This window comes from Protomyctophum bolini, assembly GCF_963924005.1.
Source record: "Protomyctophum bolini genome assembly, chromosome: 8".
Lineage (NCBI taxonomy): Eukaryota > Metazoa > Chordata > Actinopteri > Myctophiformes > Myctophidae > Protomyctophum > Protomyctophum bolini.
This window is the reverse complement of record NC_137869.1, coordinates 41780060-41803555: the sequence shown is the minus strand read 5'-3', so window position 1 is coordinate 41803555 and position 23496 is coordinate 41780060. Positions and strand designations below refer to the sequence as shown.

General features: G+C 40.7%; 1 protein-coding gene across 1 annotated transcript in view; it reads left to right on the top strand.

The window, feature by feature from the left end:
- abca7 (ATP-binding cassette, sub-family A (ABC1), member 7) overlaps window positions 1-19597 on the top strand; it is a 123654-nt gene extending 104057 nt beyond the window's left edge. Inside the window, 1 exon segment of the mRNA XM_080770351.1 lies at window positions 19462-19597. The gene's annotated coding sequence lies outside the window, so the exon portion shown is untranslated.
- Window positions 19598-23496: the final 3899 nt, after the last annotated feature.

Sequence of the window (23496 nt, the reverse complement as noted above, 5' to 3'; positions counted from 1 at the left end):
TGTCACGAGCACCACTGTACTAATCATGTGACCTTTAACCCTGAATCATCTTAAGAATAACAGTCTCAGTATGTACACAATAGGTATAGTAGCATCAACATCAGTAAATGTTCAGATGAACCCCTAATATAATCACATTCACATTACTTACTCAAAATGACATTCTGTAACAAGTAAAGGCACAATGTCACATTGATTACTCATAGAACCGTTACCACACTAGTAGAAGTGCATCAAAGTGCTTAAATGCAATCATGACAAATGCAGTCTAACCATACACATGAAATACAGTTGTTCCGTTTTTAACTAATTATATAAATTGTACTCATTGTACTCTTATCCCTTTTTAACCATAAGTTATTATTTTTACTTTTCAAATTACTTTTACTCTTTCATGGACTCAGTTGTCCATATTATTTTAGCTGGGACAAATGAAAGTATTGATGCATCATGTTTTAAACATTCTCTACTCACCAATGTATTGCACTGTTCTATAAACTAAGTGGTTAAGAAATAAATGTAAACAACGTTCTACACGTTGCATGCTACGCAAACCACAGTGTATTAGCTACAGAAGATGGCGGAGCCCAGTGTACACCATGCGTCTCTGAAACCCCAATAAACTTCATCAAGTATTTGGTCTGTATTAAGCTCTTATAGTGACTATAAACAAACGAAAATACAGTTCACAACTTCATACACAATTCTCAATACGTTCGGTTCATACTTTGAGCCGCCTGACGGCAGTTTTACCTGTAAAAGGAGCAATGTGTGAATAAACAAACAGACTCTAGTCTCTCTTCAAACACAAACGGCACTGAAGAGAGGAAACTGCGCCAGTTAACTTCCCATACCGGAACCACTTAGACAGACCAAAACAATCGATCACATATCCACCAAAACACAATAGTCGATCCTAGAACTATCGATCTATGATAGCTGCAGTGCTACTCAAAATAAAGGCTTAGTTCAAAATACGTTGGAACCAAAATAGCGAACCACCATAGAGATGGAACTACTAACTGCTTTGATATGATTGGCCAAATAGAACAATAGGTCCACCTCTCTCTCTCTCCACCATGTCATTTACATGAGCTGTACATGTAAATGACAGACAGGACATGCACAATGGATAGCATTTACATAAATAAGGTGAAATGTTAATTTTGAGATAGTTTGGTCCAGTGGTCCAAGGTTTATTCTCCAAGTGCACATCTAAATCTAATAGTAAAATTACAATGGAATGAAGAATAAGATTGTGAAAGAAATGTAATGTAAAATGCAGCAATATTAACAATGCAACCTAAAGGGGTATATTGTGTTACAACTCTTGCCTTTGAATCTGTATTTTAGTGAAGGGCGCTATTATCCTCTTACAGCATGATGATGTAAAACAAACATTGAACTAAAAACAAACATTAAACCTGTATATAGATGGGGCCCATCAATAAGGACAAAAATATGGACAAAAACGCAATGAAAGAAAATAGTCAGTATGTTTTCCAAGACTCAAATTGACATCCACATCATATCACCAGCATCATACAAGCTCACACAATGTGACGCATTGTGAGCTTGGAGATCTGCTATTTTCAGAAGATTTGAATACATTTGAAAACTTGACTTGTATTTAAGTTTTTTTTAAAGAGTACTTTTCCACCACTGCTGCCTAGAGTCCCTAGACCAGTGGTTCCCAAAGTGGGGTCCGGGGGACCCCCAGGGGTCCTTGAGGGAGTTCCACTATAACACACTGTTCTATTATTTTCCAGTATAAATTAATGATTGCTGTATATTATTGTATTGTGAAGAGACTCACTCCAGCAAGCAGTCTTCTGCCAAACCACAGACATAACGCTGATATGACATCAACTCTGCCTGGTGTTGTCAACAGGGGGCGCCATTGTACCACGTCTGAGACCATCAGTTTGATATGCAATAGGCTGAGTATCATTTAATGGCATTTCTATGTCTGAGACCTCAATTTATATTGTAAAAATGGTCAATTTTCACACTCTCAGAGTTACAGAGTCATAGGGGTCCATTTGGTTCCAAACTATCATTTAGCTGGGGACCACTTTGGGAACCGTACTGGGCTATATCACAAAACCACAATCTATGCACTGTGCTCGTTGTTTGTTTATTTATTTCTTTAGCCAGCCAAGTCTATGGACTTTAAAGCTTTCATGACATAGTATTTTTCTTTTAGGTTTTATGACCTCAATTACACCCCCCCAACCTGAAATTTGAACATTGAGTGGATTTTCTGTGGTCACTTGTTTGAGCCAGAAAACGGAATGTTAAAAGTGCAGTCTTTGGGGTGCAATTGAGCTCAGAAAATAAGAAATAAGGACATAATTATTACAAACACTTTTTAAATGCCACAATCCCTTTAATGTTTGTTTGGGTCAGATGCAATAAATGGCAAAGAAAACAACTGGATCTAACAGACTCCAACACATACTTTTCTGTTCTAATAATACTTAAAAAAAGAACAGTTCAACAGCAAATAGAACAATGGAACCATCTCAACACCAATCACAGTCTAACATACTGTCCTCCACCCTCCCTACTCTTCACAGCTATGCTCAATGGATCCACATTGAATAACAAGAGGGAGTAGATTCACACTCAACATGAAGTTACCATATGCATGAAAATGACAGCAGGACATGCACAATGGACAGCAGTTTAGGGTTTTTTGATTGATTGATTTAACAGTTTGTAGAAATACAGTACATTTCAAGTACAACTCAATAGAAAAAACCTGTTAAATGTGAGTGGACGACACCATAAAGCATAAAGCATTACACTTTGGCACTTTGAGGTGAACTATCAGTGTAGACCTACTGTGTTTATGGTAACTTCAGACATCATATTACATTCTCAAATAGCCCACCATCACCAGGGATTAAAACACAGACAAAACTTAAGTTGGTTTGATACTCCTCATTAACTGAATGTACTGATGGTTGCTCCAAATTCCTCCAGAACTTGTTTTGGGCACAAATGTTCTGTTCTCTAGTCAGTGGTCCAAGGTTTATTATTATCTTCCAAGTGGTCTACACATAATGTATATAACAAGTGAACAGCCTCTGAGATGAAGCTCATCTAAATACAGCAAAAATGCAGGTCAAATTTCAGTGACACAAATATTAAGATCAAGACATGTTTATTTCTATCTGCTGCATAATGTTCGAGGGACATGTTCCACAGAGACAATACAGCAGAGTCAAATTCAGCAAATAATATAACCGTTTTAATCAGTATCATAATAATAATACAAATGAATGCAATGAAGCAATTATGTAGATAGATTGATGCAGGGGGGGGGGGTAAAATGGCTCTACCAGACTCCAACACACCATACTTTTCTGTTCTAATATTGTCTCTGAAAACTCTTGACACAGTGAATGAGAAATACCACTAAAAAGAACAGGTCAACAGTATGTTAAGCTGGCAATTAATCAACTTGGTGTTTCTATAATGAAGCTCTTGTCATACTGTTCACACTAAACAGATCTATCTTTCATATGTGTGCGCTCATGGCGTTTTCGGGCATTTGAAGTAGTGAAACTCTTTCCACACTGATCACATCCATAGGGTTTCTCTCCAGTGTGAATTCTCTGGTGGCATTTAAGGTTGGACATTTGAGAGAAGTGTTGTCCACACTGGTCACATCCATAGGGTTTCTCTCCAGTGTGAATTCTCTGGTGGCTTTTGAGGTGTGCCATTTGAGAGAAGTGTTGTCCACACTGATCACATCCGTGGGGTTTCTCTCCAGTGTGAATTCTCTGGTGGATTTTGAGGTGTGCCATTTGAGAGAAGTGTTGTCCACACTGGCCACATCCATAGGGTTTCTCTCCAGTGTGAATTCGCTGGTGGCATTTGAGGTGTGCCATTTCAGAGAAGTGTTGTCCACACTGATCACATCCATAGGGTTTCTCTCCAGTGTGAATTCTCTGGTGGCTTTTAAGGCTTGACATCATGGAGAAGTGTTGTCCACACTGGCCACATCCATAGGGTTTCTCTCCAGTGTGAATTCGCTGGTGGCATTTGAGGTGTTTCATTTCAGAGAAGTGTTGTCCACACTGATCACATCCATAGGGCTTCTCTCTGGTGTGAATTATCTGGTGGCGTTTAAGGTTGGACATGTCAGAGAAGTGTTGTCCACACTGGCCACATCCATAGGGTTTCTCTCCAGTGTGAATTCTCTGGTGGCTTATAAGGTTGGACATTTTAGAGTAGCGTTGTCCACACTGGTCACATCCATAGGGTTTCTCGCCAGTGTGAATTCTCTGGTGACTTTTAAGGGTTGCCATTCGAGTGAAGTATTGTCCACACTGGCCACATCCATAGGGTTTCTCTCCAGTGTGAATTCTTTGGTGTATTTTAAGTTTGGACATTTGAGAGAAGTGTTGTCCACACTGATCACATCCATAGGGCTTCTCTCCGGTGTGAATTCTCTGGTGCCTTTTAAGGCTGTTCATTACAGAGAAGCGTTGTCCACACTGATCACATCCATAGGGCTTCTCTCCAGTGTGAATTCTTTGGTGTCTTTTAAGGTCTGCCAATTGAGAGAAGTGTTGTCCACACTGATCACATCCATAGGGCTTCTCTCCAGTGTGAATTGTTTGGTGTCTTTTAAGGTCTGCCAATTGAGAGAAGTGTTGTCCACACTGATCACATCCATAGGGCTTTTCTCCGGTGTGAATTCTCTGGTGACGTTTAAGGGTTGCCATTTGAGTGAAGCATTGTCCACACTGATCACATCCATAGGGCTTCTCTCCGGTGTGAATTATCTGGTGACTTTTAAGGTTTGCCATTTGAGAGAAGTGTTGTCCACAATCATAGGGTTTCTCTCCAGTATGAATTACCTGGTGTGATTTAAGTGCGGAGATAGAAGGAAAGTGTTTTCCACACTGATCACAGCAGTGGTGTTTTTGCTTTGCCAAACTTCTTTGTTCATTCACCTCTGGTAGGCCAGGGCAGTCATGCTGATGATGCAACACTGAATTGGAAACAAATACAAAAGAGATTGTTGATAGGTAGAAAGACAGCTAGATGACCTTACTACATTGCATGACTAAAAATATAGGAATTAAGTGGCTACTTAATATTTAACATACCAAGGTCTTTGGGCTCCTCCTGTTCAGCAGACATGTCCCTGGTGGGGTGGAGAGAGTTCATCTTTAGCTGAAGTATGGAGTACACAGTCAGATGTGATCAGAAATGATTGATATCTTGGAGTTGTGTATAAATGACACAGACCAAGTCTTCTTATACCAGAGAGCCTGAGATGGAACCACTAACTGCTTTGATATGATTGGCCAAATAGAACAATAGTTCTCCACCAATCACAGTCGAATATACTGTCCTCCACCCTCCCTCCTCCCCCAGATATGCCCAATGGTCCAAATTGAATAACAAGAGGGAGGGGAGACATTCCCATTCATTTTAAGGACATGTCATTTACATGAGCTGTACATGTAAATGACAGACAGGACTTGCACAATGGATAGCAGTGACCTTAACATAAATAAGGTGAAATGTTGATTTGTACTCTGAGATAGTTTGAGGTGAATTATACATGTACTGTTTATGGTAACTTCAGCAATAAATTACAAAAAGCCCACCACCACCACCAGAGATTAAAACATAGACCAGCTTTTACACACACACATCAGAATGAAAGGGTTTGAATTATGTTGTGTATATTTAGTTAGGTCATTATGTGGAAGTGCTGTCCACACTGTTATTTACATGTAGAATAAAGCTTAATGAAAAGCCCACGTGTCCAAATGTTTAGTGTGTGTAATCATGTTTCAATCATAGACCTTCATGAAACACATTTAATAATGGGACCCATGTTCCTGTACAAACTGAATTTGCAGATGATTGCTACAAATTCACTTTTTTGCCCACATGTTCTGTTCTCCAAGTGCACATCTAAATATAATAGTACAATTACAATGGAATGAAGAATAAGATTGTGAAAGAAATGTAATAAAAATGCAGCAATATTAACAATGCAACCTAAAAGGGTATATTACAACTCTTGCCTTTGAATCTGTATTTTTAAAAATGAAGTGAGGGGAGCTCTTATCATCTTACAACATGATGATGTAAAACAAACATTACGTTCTCTTTATTGTCAATGGTGTTTTTAAAACATTAAACCTGTATAAAGGGGGGGGGGCTCAATAAGGACAAAAATTCAACGCAATGAAAGCAAAAAGTCTGTTTTTGTTTGTTTTCCAAGACTCAGACTGACATCCACCCCATGAAATGAACAGTCTTCATAAATCGTACACTAACACCAGCCTTCACATCTACACTTTGTACATAGCCTACTGTATGTATCACTGTGCACTAGCACTTATTTCACTTTTAGCACTTAGAAGACAGTGGTCTGGTTCTTTGCAGGACTGTTGTTGTTTTCATTTCAATACATCCTAGGTGTGGATGGGCCAGTTCACTATTTGCATCCTGGGTGATCAAAAGTGTCATATCATAATAGAGGTGCAAATGTCCTTAAAGAGGACAATCATCCCTACCTCTAGGGGAGAAAATAAAGGGAGTGTGTGTGTGTGTGTGTGTGTGTGTGTGTGTGTGTGTGTGTGTGTGTGTGTGTGTGTGAGTGTGTGAGAGAGAGAGAGAGAGAGAGAGAGAGAGATGAAGCTATTAATGATCCATCACTCATCATCACTCACCACAATGAGCAGGCTGAGGCAGATCAGTGTGCCCGGATTGGATGGATGGATGGGGGAATGAACGCTTCTTTAATCCGAGCCAGGGGGAAGCCAGCCGCGCCAACACGTCTCCAGTGTCCATTATAGTTAGTGTAGTGCCCCTGTAAAAGGAGCAATGTGTGAATAAACAAACACACAACGCTGTGTCTCTCTTCAAACACAAACGGCACTTTTATCTCAATTTCAACAATAATCAGACACGTACATCATGAATACATCCTCTTACAATAGCAGCAGTATTATGTCGCGAGCACCACTGTACTAATCATGTGACCTTTAACCCTGAATCATCACAAGAATAACAGTCTCAGTATGTACACAATAGGTATAGTAGCATCAACATCAGTAAATGTTCAGATGAACCCCTAATATAATCACATTCACATATACTTACTCAAAATTACATTCTGTAACAAGTAAAGGCACAATGTCACATTGATTAAGCATAGAACCGTAACGTAACCACACTAGTAGAAGTGCATCAAAGTGCTTAAATGCAATCATGACAAATGCAGTCTAACCATACACATGAAATACAGTTGTTCCGTTTTTAACTAATTATATAAATGCATTTCTCATTGTACTCTTATCCCTTTTTAACCATAAGTTATTATTTTTACTTTTCAAATTACTTTTACTCTTTCATGGACTCAGTTGTCCATATTATTTTAGCTGTGACAAATGAAATTATTGATGCATCATGTTTTAAACATTCTCTATTCACCAATGTATTGCACTGTTCTATAAACTAAGTGGTTCAGAAATAAATGTAAACAACGTTCTACACGTTGCATGCTACGCAAACCACAGTGTATTAGCTACAGAAGATGGCGGAGCCCAGTGTACACCATGCGTCTCTGAAACCCCAATAAACTTCATCAAGTATTTGGTCTGTATTAAGCTCTTATAGTGACTATAAACAAACGAAAATACAGTTCACAACTTCATACACAATTCTCAATACGTTCGGTTCATACTTTGAGCCGCCTGACGGCAGTTTTACCTGTAAAAGGAGCAATGTGTGAATAAACAAACAGACTCTAGTCTCTCAACACAACAAACACAAACGGCACTGAAGAGAGGAAACTGCGCCAGTTAACTTCCCATACCGGAACCACTTAGACAGACCAAAACAATCGATCACATATCCACCAAAACACAATAGTCGATCCTAGAACTACCCAGCTAACATTTCCCCGCTAGCTACCGCCTCCCGCTGTCGCCTTCACAGCGTAGCACGCCCGGGCTGGCTTGGACTTCCCCCCGCTGTCCGCGCGTCAAACGAGCGCGATCAGTTACTTTTTAATGCGATCGTGAATTTACAGCGATTTACAGTCCCTCCTCACGCTGACGTAAGGCTTGCCTCCCCCGCCCGTCTCTCTCTCTCTCTCAGACAAGGATGTGCATTATATGTATAAAATACATAATTTTTTAACTATTGAATATAATTAAGTGGATTCTTCTTCTACTTCTTCTTCTTGCGGTTATATTTATTATTATTATTATTGTTGTTGTTATTAATAATAATAATAATTTTTAACTTTAGTTCAGGCTAGCCTACCTAGCCTGGAGCCGAGGCTTTACCCGGCATGCATTGCAGTGTTGTTGTTTTTGTTGAATCGACGTACGGGGGTGGAGGCAGTCGCAGAAGACAAGACTCTCCAACAAATGCTTATATTAGTTCTTACACAGTTTTTCTCCGGAGAAATTCAGTTGAAAGGTCAGTGTATTTTTATATCCGATATCTACCGTGTGTAGTGTAATTGCCCGTGTTAGAATCGTTTCGATCTTTATCTGTGTATGTTTCCCTCTAGCTAGCTAGCCTAGCTACCTGGGCAATCTATTGTTTGGACGAGGGGATAAGGTTAGCATTAGCAAACGTATAACTCATGCTATTTTAACAGGTAACTTCTTATTGTGTTGATAAGTCCTTAAACACAATTATTCGAATTAGATAAGATTTGATACGTTGCTTGTGTAGACTACATAAACAGCATTTAGCTGTAAATCACATTTTTTGTCATTCTTTGTTTTAGAACTTCTCCTATGGTACCACATCAATACAGCATGGGGTCTGTGTGTATGTGGGGTCTGCAAGGCTAAATCTTCGTCAAATGTCTGTCTTGCAAATGTAAAAAATATCACATAGTAGGCTAATGTTTAAAACAGACTTTTTTTGTTATTCTATTATAGGTGCAGATGCAGTGACCAAAATGAGCATTGCCATGCAGGTACGTTCTGAGCCATTTCTTTTACTCTTCTCTCTGTTGTCTCCTCTAAAGGAACTTTGCTAGGCCACAATTGCAAATAAAGATTTGTCTAATTACAACACATTTTGATTTAATTTGTCATTTTAGTCATTTTGTTGTTTTATTCTAAGCCTGATTTTTACACTTGGTTGCATGCTGAATATAGCTGGTCTACAAGCTCGCAGCACATTGTGTGCTTGTAGATCTTCTGTTTTCATCAAATTGATTTTTATGTACATACAATGTTTACCATTTTGTTGTTACTGTGATTTCAGACACAGGACTTGGATCTGTTGGGCGTACAAACGGTAAGAACATTTCTACCACTGAATTAAGGTTGCATGCTACAAGCTCTCTTGCCTCAAGTTTGCTGTTACATTTGAAAGAAATTTGACTTGAATTTGATTTCATTTTACAGACAAGGTGACATGCTGTACAGAGCTGAGACATCGTTCTTTAATTTAAGGTAATTGTTCATTTTACCAAGGACAGAAAATTGGCACCCAACAATGTGTAACTGTGTACCATTGTTACCATCATAACATTTTAAATGACTGAGGTGTATTATGATGAGTACTGTGGCACTCTGTGCCACACTATGAGCTTGTAGATCTGCTATTTTTCAACAGATAACAGCTTTTAAAATAATGTTTAAAACCTATGAGGCGACACAGATGCGTCCTCAGGTCTAAATGGGTTAAGGCAGTGGTTCTCAGCCATCAAAACGTTATCCCACAATAATTTATTTAATTAATTCTGTGATTTCAGACGAACTTTCGCTGGAGGAAGACCTATCGACTTCAAACCACATTTTCACGATGTTTCAAAATTAGCAAATCTACAAACTCGTTTTCAACAGCTTACAGCTTTTTAAATAATGGTTAAAGTGGCTAAAACCAGGGGATCTTGGACTTCAGTGACAGGGACCTGGGGTCTGAGAGCCGGAGACGTTGGACAGGGTGCATTTTGGAACTTCTGCTGGCGGCCACCACCAGTCAGGCTTCATAAAGGAAGGAAACGGACAGGCACGGCAGGCAGCTCATCAAATGGTGGTCCGTGGCTCAAATGGTGAATAACTTTGGCATGAAAAGGGTTCAAACCCACCGCTATAGGGGTTTCCAAATGGACTCTTGAATGTATGCTGCACGATTTCTTGCTCAAAAGGTGAATCTCGATTGTGTGTTCTGTTTATTGCTGTGTAACTGTTATTGCAACATTACTGGGCCTACATAACTAACTCCACACAGAATAGACTTGGTGTTTTATAGAAATTAAACTTGAACTGATTCCACAAAATGTCTTCTAAATTCTCGCAGATTTTAGTTAAAACGTTCACTGTGTTTGGGCCACATTTTAGTATTAGCAAATCTACAAGCTTGTGAGCTTGTAAATCTGCCAACAATCTAACAGCTTTTAAAATTATGGTTAAAGTGTTTGAATGGTATGACTGTTTTCTGAAAAGCCTAGATGTTTCTGTATCATTGGTGTTCAAACGATTTACTCCAATCTGAAAATATGTTGTTCCAGGGACCGCGCTATGAGCTTGTAGGTCTGCTATTTAGTTTTATCCTGAAAATGTGCAAATCTTTGAATATATATTGTTTCAGAGCAAACGTTTTTAAACTCATCTTTGCTTCTGGGTAGTCCCTGGAACAACATATTTTCAGATACTGTAGGTGTCTGCGGCCAATTTCATAATATTTCTGGGGTCCTTGACATAACATAATTTGAGAACCACTAATATAGAAACATAGGTTTTTCAGAAAACTGTGGAAATGTGGACACAATCTTATCCAACATGTTCTGGTGGTTTCAGGAAAGTTGGTGTTTTATAGATTTTAGAAGCCAGTGGTTCTCAGAGTGGTCTTAAAGTGCATTCTCAGCAAAATGACATAAAAATCAACCACTTGTATTCTAAACTTGGTTGTTTACATATTTTTTCTATGTGCCTAAATGATTTCATTGTAACCTTTTTTTTCCCTAATAAAGAAACAAAATTAAGTATACATTTGCTGCTTTATTATGTTTCTATAAATATGTGGGAGGGAGGTGAGCATGGGGGAGGATCGAGGGGTGCGGGGTCATATGGGGGGGGGGGGGGGGGGGGGGGGGGTGTCATAAGACAGCTCCACGCTGTCCTGCTGCTGCCGTCGTAGCTGACGTTCGAGTCGCGGCAGAGAAGCGGGGCGCCGGCTACACGCGCGTCGGCGCGCACGGCACACGCTGATCAAGAACGACGCGGCCACATCGTGCGACGCGCCCGGCGGAGGACACGATCGGCGGCGCGCGGCGACCGCCTCCCGCAGGCGGCGCGCCATAACTTGCTAGCTGGGTATCGATCTATGATAGCTGCTACTCAAAATAAAGGCTTAGTTCAAAATACGTTGGAACCAAAATAGCGAACCACCATAGAGATGGAACTACTAACTGCTTTGATATGATTGGCCAAATAGAACAATAGGTCCACCTCTCTCTCTCTCTCTCCACCATGTCATTTACATGAGCTGTACATGTAAATGACAGACAGGACATGCACAATGGATAGCATTTACATAAATAAGGTGAAATGTTAATTTTGAGATAGTTTGGTCCAGTGGTCCAAGGTTTATTCTCCAAGTGCACATCTAAATCTAATAGTAAAATTACAATGGAATGAAGAATAAGATTGTGAAAGAAATGTAATGTAAAATGCAGCAATATTAACAATGCAACCTAAAGGGGTATATTATGTTACAACTCTTGCCTTTGAATCTGTATTTTAGTGAAGGGCGCTATTATCCTCTTACAGCATGATGATGTAAAACAAACATTGAACTAAAAACAAACATTAAACCTGTATATAGGAGGGGCCCATCAATAAGGACAAAAATATGGACAAAAACGCAATGAAAGAAAATAGTCAGTTTGTTTTCCAAGACTCAAATTGACATCCACATCATATCACCAGCATCATACAAGCTCACACAATGTGACGCATTGTGAGCTTGGAGATCTGCTATTTTCAGAAGATTTTAATACATTTGAAAACTTGACATGGACATTGCAGTACTGATACTTGTATTTAAGTTTTTTTTAAAGAGTACTTTTCCACCACTGCTGCCTAGAGTCCCTAGACCAGTGGTTCCCAAAGTGGGGTCCGGGGGACCCCCAGGGGTCCTTGAGGGAGTTCCACTATAACACACTGTTCTATTATTTTCCAGTATAAATTAATGATTGCTGTATATTATTGTATTGTGAAGAGACTCACTCCAGCAAGCAGTCTTCTGCCAAACCACAGACATAACGCTGATATGACATCAACTCTGCCTGGTGTTGTCAACAGGGGGCGCCATTGTACCACGTCTGAGACCATCAGTTTGATATGCAATAGGCTGAGTATCATTTAATGGCATTTCTATGTCTGAGACCCCAATTTATATTGTAAAAATGGTCAATTTTCACACTCTCAGAGTTACAGAGTCATAGGGGTCCATTTGGTTCCAATTTATCATTTAGCTGGGGACCTCTGGACCACTTTATGAACCGTACTGGGCTATATCACAAAACCACAATCTATGCACTGTGCTCGTTGTTTGTTTATTTCTTTCTTTCTTTCTTTAGCCAGCCAAGTCTATGGACTTTAAAGCTTTCATGACATAGTATTTTTCTTTTAGGTTTTATGACCTCAATTACACCCCCCCCCAACCTGAAATTTGAACATTGAGTGGATTTTCTGTGGTCACTTGTTTGAGCCAGAAAACGGAATGTTAAAAGTGCAGTCTTTGGGGTGCAATTGAGCTCAGAAAATAAGAAATAAGGACATAATTATTACAAACACTTTAAATGCCACAATCCCTTTAATGTTTGTTTGGGTCAGATGCAATAAATGGCAAAGAAAACAACTGGATCTAACAGACTCCAACACATACTTTTCTGTTCTAATAATACTTAAAAAAAGAACAGTTCAACAGCAAATAGAATAATGGAACCATCTCAACACCAATCACAGTCTAACATACTGTCCTCCACCCTCCCTACTCTTCACAGCTATGCTCAATGGATCCACATTGAATAACAAGAGGGAGTAGATTCACACTCGACATGAAGTTACCATATGCATGAAAATGACAGCAGGACATGCACAATGGACAGCATTTTAGGGTTTTTTGATTGATTGATTTAACAGTTTGTAGAAATACAGTACATTTCAAGTACAACTCAATAGAAAAAACCTGTTAAATGTGAGTGGACGACACCATGAAGCATTACACTTGGGCACTTTGAGGTGATCTAGTGTAGGCCTACTGTGTTTATGGTAACTTCAGCCATCATATTACATTCTCAAATAGCACACCATCACCAGGGATTACAACACAGACAAAACTTAAGTTGGTATGATACTCCTCATTAACTGAATTTACTGATGGTTGCTCCAAATTCCTCCAGAACTTGTTTTGGGCACAAATGTTCTGTTCTCTAGTCAGTGGTCCAAGGTTTATTATTATCTTCCAAGTGGTCTACACATAATGTATATAACAAGTGAACAGCCTCTGAGATGAAGCTCATCTAAATACAGCAAAAATGCAGGTCAAATTTCAGTGACACAAATAATAAGATCAAGACATGTTTATTTCTATCTGCTGCATAATGTTCGAGGGACATGTTCCACAGAATCAAGTCAAATTAAGCAAATAATATAACCGTTTTAATCAGATGCAATGAAGCAAATTATGAAGCCAATTATGTAGATAGATTGATGCATGGAGGGGGGTAAAATGTCAAAGCTCTACCAGACTCCAACACACCATACTTTTCTGTTCTAATATTGTCTCTGAAAACTCTTGACACAGTGAAAAAGAAATACCACTAAAAAGAACAGGTCAACAGTATGTTATGCTTGCAATTAATCAACTTGGTGTTTCTATAATGAAGCTCTTGTCATACTGTCATACACACTAAACAGATCTATCTTTCATATGTGTGCGCTCATGGCGTTTTCGGGCATTTGAAGTAGTGAAACTCTTTCCACACTGATCACATCCATAGGGTTTCTCTCCAGTGTGAATTCTCTGGTGGCATTTAAGGTTGGACATTTGAGAGAAGTGTTGTCCACACTGGTCACATCCATAGGGTTTCTCTCCAGTGTGAATTCTCTGGTGGCTTTTGAGGTGTGCCATTTGAGAGAAGTGTTGTCCACACTGGCCACATCCATAGGGTTTCTCTCCAGTGTGAATTCGCTGGTGGCATTTGAGGTGTGCCATTTCAGAGAAGTGTTGTCCACACTGATCACATCCATAGGGCTTCTCTCTGGTGTGAATTTTCTGGTGACTTTTAAGGGTTGCCATTCGAGTGAAGTATTGTCCACACTGATCACATCCATAGGGCTTCTCTCCGGTGTGAATTATCTGGTGACTTTTGAGGTGTGCCATTTGAGAGAAGTGTTGTCCACACTGGCCACATCCATAGGGTTTCTCTCCAGTGTGAATTCGCTGGTGGCATTTGAGGTGTGCCATTTCAGAGAAGTGTTGTCCACACTGATCACATCCATAGGGCTTCTCTCTGGTGTGAATTCTCTGGTGACTTTTAAGGGTTGCCATTCGAGTGAAGCATTGTCCACACTGATCACATCCATAGGGCTTCTCTCCGGTGTGAATTCTCTGGTGACTTTTAAGGGTTGACATTCCAGTGAAGTATTGTCCACACTGATCACATCCATAGGGCTTCTCTCCGGTGTGAATTCTCTGGTGACTTTTAAGGGTTGCCATTTGAGAGAAGTGTTGTCCACATTGATCACATCCGTGGGGCTTCTCTCCAGTGTGAATTCTCTGGTGGCTTTTAAGGGTTGCCATGTGAGAGAAGTGTTGTCCACACTGGTCACATCCATAGGGCTTCTCTCCAGTATGAATTACCTGGTGTGATTTAAGTGTGGAGATATAAGGAAAGTGTTTTCCACACTGATCACAGCAGTGGTGTTTTTGCTTTGCCAAACTTCTTTGTTCATTCACCTCTGGTAGGCCAGGGCAGTCATGCTGATGATGCAACACTGAATTGGAAACAAATACAAAAGAGATTGTTGATAGGTAGAAAGACAGCTAGATGACCTTACTACATTGCATGACTAAAAATATAGGAATTAAGTGGCTACTTAATATTTAACATACCAAGGTCTTTGGGCTCCTCCTGTTCAGCAGACATGTCCCTAGTGGGGTGGAGAGAGTTCATCTTTAGCTGAAGTATGGAGTACACAGTCGGATGTGATCAGAAATGATTGATATCTTGGAGTTGTGTATAAATGACAGAGACCAAGTCTTCTTATACCAGAGAGCCTGAGATGGAACCACTAACTGCTTTGATATGATTGGCCAAATAGAACAATAGTTCTCCACCAATCACAGTCGAATATACTGTCCTCCACCCTCCCTCCTCCCCCAGATATGCCCAATGGTCCAAATTGAATAACAAGAGGGAGGGGAGACATTCCCATTCATCTCAAGGACATGTCATTTACATGAGCTGTACATGTAAATGACAGACAGGACTTGCACAATGGATAGCAGTGACCTTAACATAAATAAGGTGAAATGTTGATTTGAGGTGAATTATACATGTACTGTTTATGGTAACTTCAGCAATACATTCCAAAAAGCCCACCACCACCACCAGAGATTAAAACATAGACCAGCTTTTACACACACACACACACACACACATCAGAATGAAAGGGTTTGAATTATGTTGTGTATATTTAGTTAGGTCATTATGTGGAAGTGCTGTCCACACTGTTATTTACATGTAGAATAAAGCTTAATGAAAAGCCCACGTGTCCAAATGTTTAGTGTGTGTAATCATGTTTCAATCATAGACCTTCATGAAACACATTTAATAATGGGACCCATGTTCCTGTACAAACTGAATTTGCAGATGATTGCTACAAATTCACTTTTTTGCCCACATGTTCTGTTCTCCAAGTGCACATCTAAATATAATAGTACAGTTACAATGGAATGAAGAATAAGATTGTGAAAGAAATGTAATAAAAATGCAGCAATATTAACAATGCAACCTAAAAGGGTATATTACAACTCTTGCCTTTTAATCTGTAAAAATGAAGTGAGGGGAGCTCTTATCATCTTACAACATGATGATGTAAAACAAACATTACGTTCTCTTTATTGTCAATGGCGTTTTTAAAACATTAAACCTGTATAAAGGGGGGGCTCAATAAGGACAAAAATTAAACGCAATGAAAGCAAAAAGTCTGTTTTTGTTTGTTTTCCAAGACTCAGACTGACATCCACCCCATGAAATGAACAGTCTTCATAAATCGTACACTAACACCAGCCTTCACATCTACACTTTGTACATAGCCTACTGTATGTATCACTGTGCACTAGCACTTATTTCACTTTTAGCACCTAGAAGACAGTGGTCTGGTTCTTTGCAGGACTGTTGTTGTTTTCATTTCAATACATCCTAGGTGTGGATGGGCCAGTTCACTATTTGCATCCTGGGTGATCAAAAGTGTCATATCATAATACAGGTGCAAATGTCCTTAAAGAGGACAATCATCCCTACCTCTAGGGGAGAAAATAAAGGGAGTGTGTGTGTGTGTGAGTGTGTGTGAGAGAGAGAGAGAGAGAGAGAGAGAGAGATGAAGCTATTAATGATCCATCATTCATCATCACTCACCACAATGAGCAGGCTGAGGCAGATCAGTGTGCCCGGATTGGATGGATGGATGGGGGAATGAACGCTTCTTTAATCCGAGCCAAGGGGAAGCCAGCCGCGCCAACACGTCTCCAGTGTCCCCGGGGCGCTGGTGGTGCATGGGTCTCTCCTCTCCTCCAACCGTTATCGGTTATAGTTAGTGTAGTGCCCCTGTAAAAGGAGCAATGTGTGAATAAACAAACACACAACGCTGTGTCTCTCTTCAAACACAAACGGCACTTTTATCTCAATTTCAACAATAATCAGACACGTACATCATGAATACATCCTCTTACAATAGCAGCAGTATTATGTCGCGAGCACCACTGTACTAATCATGTGACCTTTAACCCTGAATCATCACAAGAATAACAGTCTCAGTATGTACACAATAGGTATAGTAGCATCAACATCAGTTCAGATGAAACCCTAATATAATCACATTCACATTACTTACTCAAAATTACATTCTGTAACAAGTAAAGGCACAATGTCACATTGATTAAGCATAAAACCGTTACCACACTAGAAGTGCATCAAAGTGCTTAAATGCAATCATGACAAATGCAGTCTAACCATACACATGAAATACAGTTGTTCCGTTTTTAACTAATTATATAAATTGTACTCATTGTACTCTTATCCCTTTTTAACCATAAGTTATTATTTTTACTTTTCAAATTACTTTTACTCTTTCATGGACTCAGTTGTCCATATTATTTTAGCTGTGACAAATGAAAGTATTGATGCATCATGTTTTAAACATTCTCTATTCACCAATGTATTGCACTGTTCTATAAACTAAGTGGTTCAGAAATAAATGTAAACAACGTTCTACACGTTGCATGCTACGCAAACCACAGTGTATTAGCTACAGAAGATGGCGGAGCCCAGTGTACACCATGCGTCTCTGAAACCCCAATAAACTTCATCAAGTATTTGGTCTGTATTAAGCTCTTAAAGTGACTATAAACAAACGAAAATACAGTTCACAGCTTCATACACAATTTTCAATACGTTCGGTTCGTACTTTGAGCCGTATGACGGCAGTTTTACCTGTAAAAGGACTAAGGAGCAATGTGTGAATAAACAAATACACAACTCTAGTCTCTCTTCAAACACAAACGGGGCGGGCTGAACGAGAGACGGCGCCAGTTCGCATACCGGAACCACTGAGACAGACCAAAACAATCGGTCACAGATTCACCAAAACACAATAGTCGATCCTAGAACTATTGATCTATGTGATAATGTGATAATGTGTGATAATGTGATAATGTGTGAATAATGTCAAACTGTTTTAAATGAACCCACAACGTTATACAAAATAAAGAATATGCTCCAAATACCAAAATAGCTGCTACTCAAAATAAAGGCTTAGTTCAAAATACGTTGGAACAAAAATAGCTTTAGAGATGTGTTTTTATAATAAATCAACAAATTCCAATCTACTACATTAGCACAGATCAAGTGTTGTAGGGTCCATAAAGGCGTGATGTCTGTCTCACACTGTAGGTGCAAGTAGGCAGTCAGTGTACACTACAGTGGTGGTGTGGTTGGTAATAATAGCCATAATATATCTCTGCGGTAGGGAACTTGGAACACAACTGACTGTCCACAACTTTTCACTAATGTATTTTTTTCACTATATTTTTTTGAAAACATGAATTAGTATAGTTAATTTGTAGATTATTATTACAAAACACTTACAAAGCCCTACTGTATACATTTTGTCCATTTGAAAATAGCAGATCATACAAGCTCACACAATGTGACGCATTGTGAGCTTGGAGATCTGCTATTTTCAGAAGATTTGAACACATTTGAAAACTTGACATGGACATTGCAGTAGCCTACTGATACTTGTATTTAAGTTTTTTTTAAAAGAGTACTTTTCCACCACTGCTGCCTAGACCAGTGGTTCCCAAAGTGGCGTCCGGGGACCCCCAGGGGTCCTTGAGGGAGTTCCACTATAACACACTGTTCTATTATTTTCCAGTATAAATTAATGATTTCTGTATATTAATATGTATATCAACTCTGCCTGGTGTTGTCAACAGGGGGCGCCATTGTACCACGTCTGAGTCTGAGCCATATTATTTATAGAGATGGATTGATGAATTTATTAACAGATTGGAGAATTACAGTACATTTCAAGCACAAATAAAAACAAAACTGTTAACTGTGGACGACACCATAAAGCATTACACTTGTTTACAATAGGGCCCACCATGTTCAATTCATCATAACAATTAGACTTACACATAGCTCTATAGCAGGGTTCCCCAATTCATTTTCCTCAAGGGCCATATTTTGACTATAGGGTACCAGGCTGGGCCGAGTCGGCACGCGCAAGGTCGAGGTCTTGCCCTGAAAATTCAGGGACAGACCCCATTTGAAAAGGAAGCCCAGTTTGACATGCATAGGCTACTGACCCCCATTTAATGCCATTTATATTTGAAAATATATGCCAGGGTCCCCCATAAGAGAAGATTTTGACGGCCCTACAGTGATTCTCAACCCGTTTAATTTCAAGGACCATCAGTTTGATATGCAGAGCAGAGTATGGACCCCCATTTAATGGCATTTCTATGTCTGAGACCCCCATTTATATTGTAAAAATGGTCCAGTCGTCTGATTCTTTAGGGAGACCTACTGGGAAACTGCAACAAGATAACTGACATTATTATATAACTATTATAGTGACCGGAGAAAGTGAGACAGTGTTTGTTACTTTCCATTGTCATAAGTAACGCTTGCATTGCTTCTACGTGCAGGTGTTCGTCAACTTTGCAAAGGAGCAGGGCGACGGCGACCGACTCGCGGCCGTGGTCGTCGACAACGGAACGGCGCCGCCACCCCCCCGCCGTCCAGCTCCGCCCGCCCCCATCGTAGCTCCGCCCACAGCCCAACCGCGGACGCCAGCCGAGCCGCCACCGCCTCGGTCGGGCAAGGCTCCGCGCCACTCCGACCGCAAGCCGCCGGCAGAGGACAAGCCCAAGGAGAGCAGCAGCAGCACGTCTGTGGAGGACGACGACGACGACCACCCCAGAGAAAGCACGTCCGACAGAGAGACGGACGCCGGCGTGGCCATGAGCGTCCTGCCCAAAGCGGAGGAGGAGGAGGAGGAGGAGGAGGAGAGGGAGGCTGAACACACCTCCACCTGCAGCGGGCCCAGCTGCAGCAGCGGTGGCGGCGACGACGTCACACAGGAGACCACAGCTGACGAGTCCAGGAGGTGTCCTCATGGCTCCGGGGACGGCGGCGGCAGCAGGGACCCCGCCTCTCTCTTTATCGTGGGACAGCGCAGCACAAAGGACGGCAAGGTGTGACGACGTGAGACTGGATATGGACCGTCTCCATTTTGAGGCTCCTTCTCTTGCCTCCGTTTTTGTTCGGGATGATGAACTCGAGACATAAATGTATACGCACAGTATAGACAACGCATTGGGCCACTGGCGCTGTGCGTGTCACAGTATAGACAACGCATTGGGCCACTGGCGCTGTGCGTGTCACAGTATAGACAACGCATTGGGCCACTGGCGCTGTGCGTGTTACAGTATAGACAACGCATTGGGCCACTGGCGCTGTGCGTGTCACAGTATAGACAACGCATTGGGCCACTGGTCGCCGTGCGTGTCACAGTATAGACAACGCATTGGGCCACTGGTCGCCGTGCGTGTCACAGTATAGACAACGCATTGGCCACTGGCGCCGTGCGTGTCACAGTATAGACAACGCATTGGCCACATGGCGTCGTGCGCGTCAAGTCGTCGCTGGAGCTACTTGCCATAACGCCACTGCAAGAAATATCCCTGAGTCATGCTGTATATATATATATATCCGTACCATGGCTGCTGAACTTCTTTTTCTGTTTTATAAGGAAGCAAGAAGAGTCCAGAAAGGTTAAAACCTTGTACCCGTGTGTCCGTTATCGTTGTTGTAGTTGCGGAGAGCCATCCTGCTTCAAAACACACACAGGGGAGCATCAAAGAGGCGCGGACTGACCCTTCCAACATGGCGGTCGTGTCGAAGCACAGCAGTGGCCAATGCGGTACCTACGTGTAACTATATGAGGGTTGAACTCTGCTCGATGCCAGCAGTCATGCCACTAATGAAGGCCTATAGTCTTCATCTCTCGTGGAGTGAATCGGTATGAAACGGACAATGGAATGGAATAAAAGCGTATTTAATTGAGTGAGAAAGGAAATTATTATTTCCAGATGAAGAAAAGCAACTCGGGGAGAGCTACTACTAGTCGAGTATGTGGGTTTGGTGCCTTTTCTTTTATTAAGCCCAAACCACACCGGTATATATAGGGACTCCTTGGGACCAAACCGTTTTTAGGTTTTGCCACACCAATGGAACTCACTGCAACTCAATGAGTTGCATTGGTGTGGTTGACCTTGAAAACGGTTTGGTCCTATATAAGGGGAGTCCCCACCGGTGTGGTTTGGGCTTTTAGACTCCAATGAGAAAGCTTTGTAATTGTTATCAATGAGCATTTTTTGCTTGATGCCTGTCACCCCCACGTTGAAAAAAAACTCAAAGCATTAAAGTGAAAAAAAAGGCACTGCAAGTTGCTTCCCGCAAAAAACGTGTCCTGTCTGAGCGAGGTCTATAAAGGCCTATTCATAGTCTGGACCACCGGAGCTGAAATAAAGTTGAACGGTGGTGAGTAAAAACAGAGAGAAAGGTTGGGGCGGTGGCGGTTCATGACGTCATGTTGTAGTTCGGTGGTCACCCCACCACCGAAAATCCAGACTATGTATGAGCCTTTTATACTCTTCGGGGAACTGGTGATATGGTCATCTTCCTCTGCATTCATATGTCCAGTCAACGAGGATTTAACCCATTCTGAACGGGAACCCATTTTGGTGTTAGCATCATGTTATGCTTTAGCTATTGAAAAATAGCAGATCTACAAGCTCATAGCAGGTCTGCTATTTTTGAAAAATCGACAGACGACGGAATTTTTTTAAATCTGATCTCAGGTCAGAATGGGTCAATCAGACCAGTGTGTGTCCAGTGGAAACCTCGTATGAATCTGATCTCGGGTCAGAATGCGTTAATGGTCATTCTCCATGAAGGTTAAACAATTTAAAAATGAAAGGTGGGGTTCCTCAGGGCTCAATCACCGCATCTCTTAAACATCTGAGCTTTTCTGTTTCACAAAAAGCACTTTAATGGAGAACATGCTGCATGAACTCAAAATATAGCCATAATATTATCGTAGTAATAGAAGTTGTTTTGGCTATACTTGTATATAATCGTTGTACACAATGTAATCCAGCAAACGGCAATTTGTTGGCCTGGATTTCTGCTGGAATTATAACATTATTAGTGAGTCCAAGACTTCAGTACCCTGTTATTCATATTCATTAGGAAGAACCTTTATTTTAGTTCTCTAAATGGGTCTCTTTTTTTCCCTTCGTGATAAACATGTTATTTTGGATCAAAACTACATCTGACATTTTGATTTCTTTTTTTTTACAAACATATCTTTTTTCTCTGTAAAGTACTGTATCGTACTGTATCGTGTACTGTATCAGCATCGGACTCATAGGCCTATAGTATCCATTTTGATGCAAGGCCCAAAGAATAGACTTTTTATTTATAGGCTTATCGTTTAAATTATTTTGTAACAAAACATTTAACTGTGTAGCTGAATGTATTTCCAAAGCACTGTGATGCACTCCAAAATAGTGGATAGAATGTTACATTTAAAGCAGCACTATGCAACTCTTTAACAACTATTTAAAAGTTATAAAGTTACATGTTTTTATCAATAACAATCATCCTTCCATAAATGTATAGACTCAGGGGGGTCCCTTCTAGGGCAGAACTGCGCAGTCGAAGCCAAGACTGGCCAATCACCAACGTATCCTTGCCTTGGACATTGGCTTGCAGACACTAACTCACTGTATCCACACCTAGACGCCTTGGTGTGGAAACAGTGACTCTTGATCCAAATTCCAATACCCAAAATCTCGGCCCCTCGCTCACTCACACTGGGTCACTCCAGCATGGTGGTGTTATGGTGACATTGGTGACCTGCCTAAAATATGTGACCATCTTGTGGACTTAGGGTTACTTAGGATATACACTTAATACGTGGCCTAAATATCGCTATAGGTTGAACTCTGCAAATACACAAACTGCAATGATTTACGTTCACTGACGTTATGTGATTGTACGACTGTCACATATTGCTGCAGGTCACCAATTTCCCCATAACACCACCATGCTGGAGTGACCCAATACTCTATGGAGTGACCGAGTGCGAGCGACTGACCGAGATTTTGGGTATTGGAATTTGGGTTTAGGTAATGAAGTCAACGATGTTGGCTGCCATGGGATAAGTGTCCAAAGTGATACCAAAGAGATTCTCTTTGCTGATACCCCAAAGTGCATGGTGCTGCTTTAAAGGTAGAGTAAGTGATTTCACTCAAAAAACCGTAGGTTTCGTTTTTGGCTGTGGGACCTAAGCCTTCGTCCAATCAGGATAGAGAGTCAAAAACGAAACCTAAGGTTTTTTGACCCCCAGGGGTTAACTGGGGACAGGGAGGAACTCCTTATATGGTCAGCACACTCTATAGTAGAGAGGATTATCACAACAAAACAAAGAAATAAGTGATATTTGAATTAAGTGAAATCACTTACTCTACCTTTAATGATGGCTATGAAGTGACAATACTCTCAGAAGAGTGTCATATTCCACAAAATGCTGAACCAACATTTTGAAAACAGAAAATGTATAATTTATTTATGGGTCAATATGTGTAAATGCTGATCATTGAATATGGATCTTA